The following is an 8,960-nucleotide window of genomic DNA, read 5'->3' as shown; positions in this document are numbered from 1 at the left end:
ACCATATTCTGTGCTATCTCTGCGATAGCTGACCAAAACACCCATATGGGAACTACAGTGGCCCCTGCCAAAAGACAAATTAGTCGCCCTTTGTCAGCTGGTTCAGGAGCAATTGCAACAGGGACACATTGAGCATTCTACTAGTCCCTGGAATACCCACGTTTTCATAATAAAGAAAAAATCGGGGAAATGGAGGCTGTTGCAAGATCTCCGAAAAGTTATTGCAGTGATGGAAAGTATGGGGACCTTGCAGCCTGTTATGCCCTCACGCACAATGATCCCCGCAGGGTGGGAAATTTTGATCATTGATTTGAAAGATTGTTTTTTCACAATTCCTTTGCACCCCAATGACAGACCAAAATTTGCCTTTACTGTGCCTGCAATTAACAATGCTGAGCCTGTAAAGAAATTTCAAGGGAAAGTGTTACCTCAGGGCATGAAGAATAGCCCGACTATCTGTCAATGGTATGTCGCTCAGGCTTTGTCCGGAGTCCACGAGCAGTTTCCAGAGGCACTCTGCTACCATTATATGGACGATATCCTGGTGGCAGCATCCACCCAGGACGAGCTGCAGAGGTTACAGCCTCGATTGCTCGCTGCCCTGCATTCCTATGGGTTGCAAGTGGCTCCGGAAAAAGTTCAACAGCAGCCTCCTTGGAAGTATTTGGGAGTCAAATTTTTGGATCAAACAATACAACACCATGAGGTGCAATTCACGGACTCCATTAATACCCTGAATGATGCCCAGAAATTGCTGGGTATCATCAATTGGTTACGTCCTTATTTAGGACTAACCACCACACAACTTTCCCTGCTCTTTAATATTTTAAAGGGGGACCCTGATCTGAATTCGCCTCGGTAATTGACTCCTGAGGCACGACAAGTGCTGAATGAGGTGCAGCAGGCTGTTTCTGCTCGTCAGGTTTATCGAGTGGACCCTTCTGTTGATATCAGTGTTTTCATTACTGCTCCAGACCTCCATCCTAAAGGTATCATTGACCAGTGGAACAAACAATGGGCTGACCCTTTGCATATCCTGGAATGGGTCTTTTTGCCCCATCAGCCAAAAAAGACAGCACCCACATTGCTTGAATTGATCGCTTGTCTGATAATTAAATGCCGTTATAGGCGTTTACAATTGATGGTAGCGGATCCTGCAACGATTGTTGTTCCGGTATCACGGGACAACTTTGAATGGAGCCTTGCTGATAGCGCTCCTTTGCCAAGTGCACTGCAAAACTTCTCAGGGCAGATTGCTTACCACCTGCCCAGCCACAAATTGCTGCAGCTGGCAAATTTAACCAGTTTCACTTTGTGGCCAAAGAACAGTCGGGTGCCAGTTCACGGACCCACCGTCTTCATGGACGGTTCTGGGAAAACAGGAAAGGCCATTGTTACCTGGAAGGAAGGATCTGAGTGGCAAGTGCTGAAAGGCCATGAGTCAGGCTCTGCCCAGCTGGTTGAATTGAAGGCAGTTGCCATGGCTTTTCAGCGGTTAACTCAGGTACCTTTGAATTTGGTCACTGCCTCTGCTTACATAGCAGATATAACTAAACATTTAGATTGTTCACTTCTAAAGGAAGTCAATAATGCGGCTCTGTTTTCACTATTGCAAACTTTGTGGAATGCAATTCAAGCTCGAGTGCACCTATATTACATTTTGCACATTTGAAGCCACACCAACTTACCAGGTTTTATAACAGAAGGCAATGCCAGGGCTGACATGCTAGCCAACCCTGCGTGGATGGCACCTCAGCCTGACAAAATTGCACAAGCCAAGGCATCGCACGATTTCTTTCATCAGAGTGCACATACCCTGCAGAAGCAGTTTCAATTGATGCCAACTGAGGCTCGTGACGTTGTCAGCGCTTGTGCTGATTGCCACGGGCTCGCTGCACCTCTGCCACCGGGGGTAAACCCCAGAGGCCTAAAGGCCTTGCAGCTCTGGGAGACGGATGTGACGCACATCCCTGAATTTGGCTGGTTTAAATACGTGCACATATCTATTGACACTTTCTCCTCAGCCATGTGGGCGTCTGCTCATACTGGAGAAAAGAGCCGCGATGTCATTGCCCATTGGAAATTGGCTTTCTCAGTCCTGGGCGTGCCATCTACTGTGAAAACCGATAATGGTCCTGCCTACGCCTCGCAGAAGACGCGGCAGTTTTTGCACCTATGGGGTATAGACAATGAATTCGGTATTCCGCATTCTCTTACTGGCCAAGCCATTGTCGAACACGCTCGTGGTACTTTGAAGCGTGTTTTGGAAAAGCAAAAAGGCGGAATGCATGGAGAAACCCCACAGAGCCGACTGGAAAAATCTTTATATACAATTAATCACCTCACAGTGCCACCAAATTCGAATAATCCTGTGATCTTGAACCATTTTCTCTCATTGCAGTCATCAGGCGAGACGCACTTGCCCTGCACAAAGGTCTGGGTACGGAGTCTACTTACTAACACCTGGGAAGGCCCGCATGAGCTTATTGCTTGGGGTTGTGGGTATGCTTGCGTTTCCTCAGATACTGGGGTACGATGGCTGCCTGCAAGATGCATTCGCCCTGACCCGCAACTCCAGAGGCAGAACCGGCAACTTCAAAATGATGACCAGAATGCAGAACATCAACCGAATGATCCTTCTGATGATGGTCAGGATATCAACCATCAGGCAGACGGTCCTTCCACAAGCAGAGACTGAACTTTAAGTTTCCTTTGTTATGGAGTCAGAAAGCAAGGACTTTGAAAGCTATGTTTAGAATTCATTTTGATAGAACTGTGATATAGGATTGGGTTTGATAGATGTATCACCCATGGTATTGCTGGAGAGTCTTTCTGTCCACTTTAAATCAGCATCTGATTTGGGCTCTGTTCAGTAACTAGCCACTACCGAGCAGACTCCTTATCAGTATTCAATTTAGGCTCTGTTTGGTAACTGGCCATTATCAAGCAGATCCTTTATGCTGAGTTTGTTCTCCCTTCTGCAAGGGACCCGCAGAGGATTACAAGCGATGCCTTTTTGGTTTTTAAACAAAAAGGGGGAACTGTGGCTACACAGGCCCTTTCTTGAGAACTTTTTCTTTCCCATGCAAAATATGCAAACAATGATATAATGATTAAACATCTGCAGTTTTTCCTGATCTGTTTTGATTCAAGACAGAGCGTGTTTGGAATTCGGTGTTGTAGGACTTCAGCCAATCCACCCGGGGGGTGGGTGACCATTGTTCAATCACCTATGGGTTTTTGACATAACGACGAGAGGGAAACTCACAGCAGTCTCAATATGAGATATAAAGTAAGCTCCATTTTATTTCACCAAACGAGAGACTTATATACTGTTACAGAAGTTACTATTCATAGCTACACACACACCTGCAGTCTGTTCTCACACATTCAGGGATCCTCCTGTTAACTCCCTTATTCTTTTCTCATAACACTTCTGACTCCCTAATCTTTCTCATGACATTCTTCCCACAGAACATTCTCAGGTAAACAAGCCACTGTAGCTTGTTGGAATTTTACTGAGGCTTGAGAATGCTGAGGCCCTGCTCAGGTTTATTCAGTTAGCATAAGTTTTGCTGGAAAACTGCATTTTCCAACAGGTTTTTACCACATATAAGGAGAAATTACAACAATAAACACTCTTCTGCTGCTTTTCACTGGACTGGGTTCATGTGCTACATTGCTCCATTCTGGGTACAACAGCGACAGTTCTGGTTTTTTTGAAAGAAGCTGTTTTAAAAGGCCTAAGCCCAAGAAGCTCTTTTAACATACATGATTTCGATAATTCTCTCTCGGTCTTAAATCTTCTTTTAACTGGCAAGTCCATTAAAAAGGGAGTGGCAAGGCATTTTAAGTATGATATGATGTTCTCAGATTTCTTTAATCCGCAGAAGTGTGGCTTTCATCAGCTAGTCCTCAATACAACAGTCCATTAGGCCATTTTTTAATTTCTGTCCTTTGCCAGAAGATGAATGTCCAAATTAACTTTCTGACCTATGAAGCTGTATCAATTTACACCTTAAAAAGTGAAAAATAAAAATACGCAAATGCTTTTATATTAATCTCTTAAACTAATCCATAACGGTCCTCCCAGCTCTTGTATGAAATTGCACAGCATTTGTTATGTAACTGACATGCAGTTCTATATCTCTATTATAAAACATGACAGTAAGTTGCTTTTCCAGTGCCTGTCTAAAACAAGACTTTTGAGAGAATAAAGTCATATGAGGGTCAGATTAAATACAAAAATAATTGCGGGAAGTCCAGGAAGTTATAGCAGGAATAAAACTTGCTTCCTTTCTGGAGTTCACCAATAGTGAATCTACAGAAAAGAGCCTGAGGGAGCATCTTTAGCCAGATTTCAAATTTTTTTCAATGATAACGTATAGCTCATCATTTATCTTCCCTACAAAAACAACTGGTATTAGGTCTGTTTTTACAGCCCTAATATAACAATACTGGGACAATCTACTTGTCCAGCAGAGTAATCATAATCTGTCACTGATCTCTTTTCCTGTTATATAATGTATTTCATTGTTATATATATTTAATAGCCTAAATTATTTCAAATTTTCTATATTTAAAATTTATTCAGAATCCCTAGTGCCTTGCATAATCAAAAACTAACTGTAACATTCAAATGAAAATACTAGAGCTTTATCTTCTATCATTTTTCCTCCAGAGAACTGTTTTTTACAAGTATACATTTTAAAAGACATATCTGCCATAGAATTCATATCCCTTTTTCATACAAACAGAAGCACATTTTTAACATAGTAGAGATAGTGCAAGTTTATCACTTAGAAAAAATTTAAAAATTAAATAGTATAATTTCATTCCATATTAAATTCTTGTTGGTAAAATATGCTAAATAATTAGAATAAGAATTGCCATTGTCGCTGTTGGACCGCTAGCGGAGTGAAGAGTCGAGACCGAGTGCATGAAAAAATGTCTGATTTTATTATTTATTTAACAATTTATATAGACATCAGAGGGCCGTTCAGATTGGACCAATTTAATCCTCCCCCAGGGACTGATTGGTCCAGGCGTGAACCACCTGTATCCAAAAGGCTGTTTCAATAACATAAAAACTTTATCTTTATTTATAAAAACACAGAAGGAGAAAAGTTCCCATGGGAAAGGATCTGTGTTGCCACAACCTATGGTATTGCTGGAGAATCTCTCTGTCCACCTTAAATCAGCATCTGATTTGGGCTCTGTTCAGTAACTGGCCACTACCGAGCAGACCCCTTATCGGTATTCAATTTAGGCTCTGTTTGGTAACTGGCCATTATCAAGCAGATCCTTTATGCTGAGTTTGTTCTCCCTTCTGCAAGGGACCTACAGAGGATCACAAGCAATACCTTTTGGTTTTTGAACAAAAAGGGGGAGCTGTGACTCTACAGATTCTCTCTCATGGGAAACTTTCCCTTCTCTCGCTAGATATGAGAAAACATAGATAAACACTATGGGAACAGAGAATGTTTTGGAATGGGTGTTGAGACACCTCGGCCAATCACCCAGGGGGGTGGGTGACCGCTGGCCAATCCGAATGCTTTTCTTTTCTGTATAAAAGTCAGGTTTCATAACTAAAGCTGCTTCTTCTTTGCTCGGACACTGCTGCCGTTGGCTGGGTTTCTTTCCATTATTGGTTCAACATCGACAAATTAAATGTCATTTATTGATTATAAAATAAAAATGGATTAGGAATAAGGATAAATACAACATCAGTGGATGTTTTCTGAATGCTGAGTACTCCTATTATAACTTGTTTTAAAAAACATTCTATTTTCTACCTGGACACATATTTACAACTTGCTTCTCAGTGTGGTCGTAGGAACAAACATCAGTCTATCTGCTTTGTCAACACTTCAGAAGATGTGTGGATGTTCCATTAGTGAGCCAGAAACCAGTATTAACTTGTGTTTTAATTTCTTACAGACTTGCAATAGCATGTATTCTGATACAAAAAGCCTTTAATTTTTTTAACTTTTGATAGGGACTAACTGGTCCATAAAATTGAATTATTGACTCAGAGAAGCTTCCCATGCTTTTACATTGCAATTAAATACAGATAAATGTCTCTGCCTAGGTGATGCAACTGAGTTATAGTGGGGGGAAAAAAAGATTAAGTCAAGAATATACCTTTTAGGAATGGTTAGTATGAAATTTTCAAATAGCCCTATGTAGGGTGTGAGATTTGTTATGGTAACCCAGGATAGTTCACCTCCCCTGCCGGAGTATTGTAAGAGTCCCAAGCACATCCTATTTCATTGTCATGGTAACCCAAGATAGTTCACTTCCCACCCCTCCACAATTGCATATATCCCTGCATGGGTGCCAACTTGGCAGCCAGCTGTGGATCTCAGAATTCGGACAACAGCACCTGCATTACATCAGAGAGTTTGCTAATGAGCAAAACAAGACATTGAATATATGTGATATGTTAATCAGTTAAAATATGCTAAATAATTAGAATAAGAAAAAAGTCCACAAACCTCCATCTTGCTTACCAGGAAAAAATAATAATAAAAAATCAGTCACCATCAAGTTGTAAACTTAGAGCAAGTACCTAGACAAATATTTTACTCCTTATTCTTCAGGCTTCCTCAGCATTTTTTTTTTAATTTTACCTGTACCACAGAAGGCTTCACCTGACACTTAGGTTACTTACTTTTAATGATGAATCTTCACCAGTGAATTAATCACATGGTGCTATTGTTTGTTTCTTTGAACTAAAGTCAATGCAAAGAACATAACTTTTGTCTTGTTATACAGAGTTCATCATTACATTCTTTCTATTCACTATTGTAGTTCAGCCTTAACACCAGATTCCCAATCATTTGAATATTTAAAATTAGGATGATAGTTATATGTTGCATTACTATATTACATTCAGATAAGCTGATTTCCTTTCAATTATAAAAAAATTATATTAATTAAAAATATTTTACTGACACATCACTTTTATTTTAAAATTCTGCACAGAAGTACATACTACCTATAAATTACTAACAGGCAAATAAAACAATGTTTGTGCATCCCATTAAAAAAATTACAGGTACCTGTATATTATACCAGTCTTTATGAAACAAGCAACCTCTAAGAAAACATGGTGTCAGGTGTGAAGATTTTGCACTTTGCTTTTTAAAAATGGATTACAGTCATGTCTAATGGAGTAAAACATATGAAGTATTTAATTTCCCTTAATGAAAAAAATTCCCGATTTGTTCATGTGTGTTACAACATCTTCTAAAACAACTAATGATTTAAATTAGTTGTTTTCTTGTGCAGGTAATAATACCATAATACTCAGACAAAATAGTCATTTCTACAAATTTTTTTTTAGTTGAACAAGACTTTAAAGACATAAAATGGCCCAGTGAGGTTTTCATTGGAAAATTCCAACAGAAACAAACTAGTCAAATGTGTTGTTTTACCACGATGTTTGTACTGGATAAAGCATATTTGATATAGAAGACACTGTCTTGGATTGATGATATGATAATCCTTTATCCCCTATCGTTGGCTTATATGCCCAAGAAAGAAAAAATGTGTAAAAATGTGTGGTCCTGTCTCTTTAACTGCACCCAGCCGCAGAGAGAAACGCGGGTTGTTTTGAAAACATTTTCTCCAAGCCTCGCTCCGGGGGAGGATTCGTCGCCCGGCAGAGACTGCGTGCTGGACGGGGGTCGGAGTGAGCTCTGTTCCCGTTTTTTCCATTCTTCTTCTTTTTTCCTCGTTCGGACCCCTTCTCTTCGATCTGCTTTGCCACCCGGAGACCCAGGAGGGCCAGAGGACAGCAGAGCTCTCCGGGGAGCTCCACCCGGCCCCGGGTGGGGGGCGAGGAGGAGAGGGACTGCGTCTGAGAAAAGGACTTTTTAATCAGGTTGAATAACTGCCTTTCACCTTGTTTTTTCCCCTTCCCCTGTGCCTTGCAGGGCACTCTGCGTGGTTTTGTTAAATAAATAGTTTTTTCTTCACTTTCATCTGAGAGGTTCTGTTGTGGGTGGGGGAGGGGGTGTCGGGGCCCTTCGCTCTCGGAGGAGAGAGTCTTATCATTAACCCGGGACAGACACCTAGCATTTGAAAAGAAAAAATTCAGTATTTACATTTTTATTTGCACACAAAATCATCAATTAAGAAAAAAATGTTATATAAATAAATTACTAAAATCACATATAGACTGCATCAACATGAATTGGTAACAGTTAGAAGCAGATTAAGTAGTATCCCTAGGCCAACTTTGTAATTTTAGAATCCCATTTTCCTTTGAATTTATAGGTGTATATGTCCACATACATATGTATATGTGAACCCTAAAAAGGTAGCTTATTAAACTTCAGTTTGTTACCAAAAAATGATAAATATTTTCCCTCTAGACTTACAGAATTGCATTGTATTAAATTAAGCACAAAGACTTAGAAACATACTTCATTTGCTACATTAATTATTTATCTTTATTTCAAATGGATAGATTGAAGTTGTGAATGAATAAACAATTATAGGATTTGGACCTTTTGTATTAGCTTGGAACAGAGGCATATAATACATTTCTTTCAGAGCCTAGTTTACTCTGTCTTCATTAAACTTACATGACCATGTACTCATTAGATATTAATATCTCCAGTACTGAATTACTGTAGTCTCAAATGCCATTTTCATTTCTGTACTTTCAAACTAAACCCCATATACTTGTAAAACAAACTTTGATTCATCCAACATTACAGAATTAATAGCTCTTTAAGCTTGAGAGAAGCATTTTAAATCTGTATTAAAGACAGAGTGTTATTCAGGAGATCCTAAGACTTGAAAAGATTCAAGTTCATTGGTGCAAGATATTATCCCTTTGTGCAAATAATATCCATCCAGCACTGAAAAAGTGTGTTTATATGTCACAGGGTATTTAAAGCTAGCTGTGTTCAACTGTATGGCTGAATCCTGAAGTCCGCAGACAAGGA

Source organism: Lichenostomus cassidix, chromosome W (assembly GCF_008360975.1).
Source record: "Lichenostomus cassidix isolate B80296 chromosome W, HeHo_3.0, whole genome shotgun sequence".
NCBI lineage: Eukaryota > Metazoa > Chordata > Aves > Passeriformes > Meliphagidae > Lichenostomus > Lichenostomus cassidix.
This window is presented reverse-complemented; position numbering follows the sequence as displayed.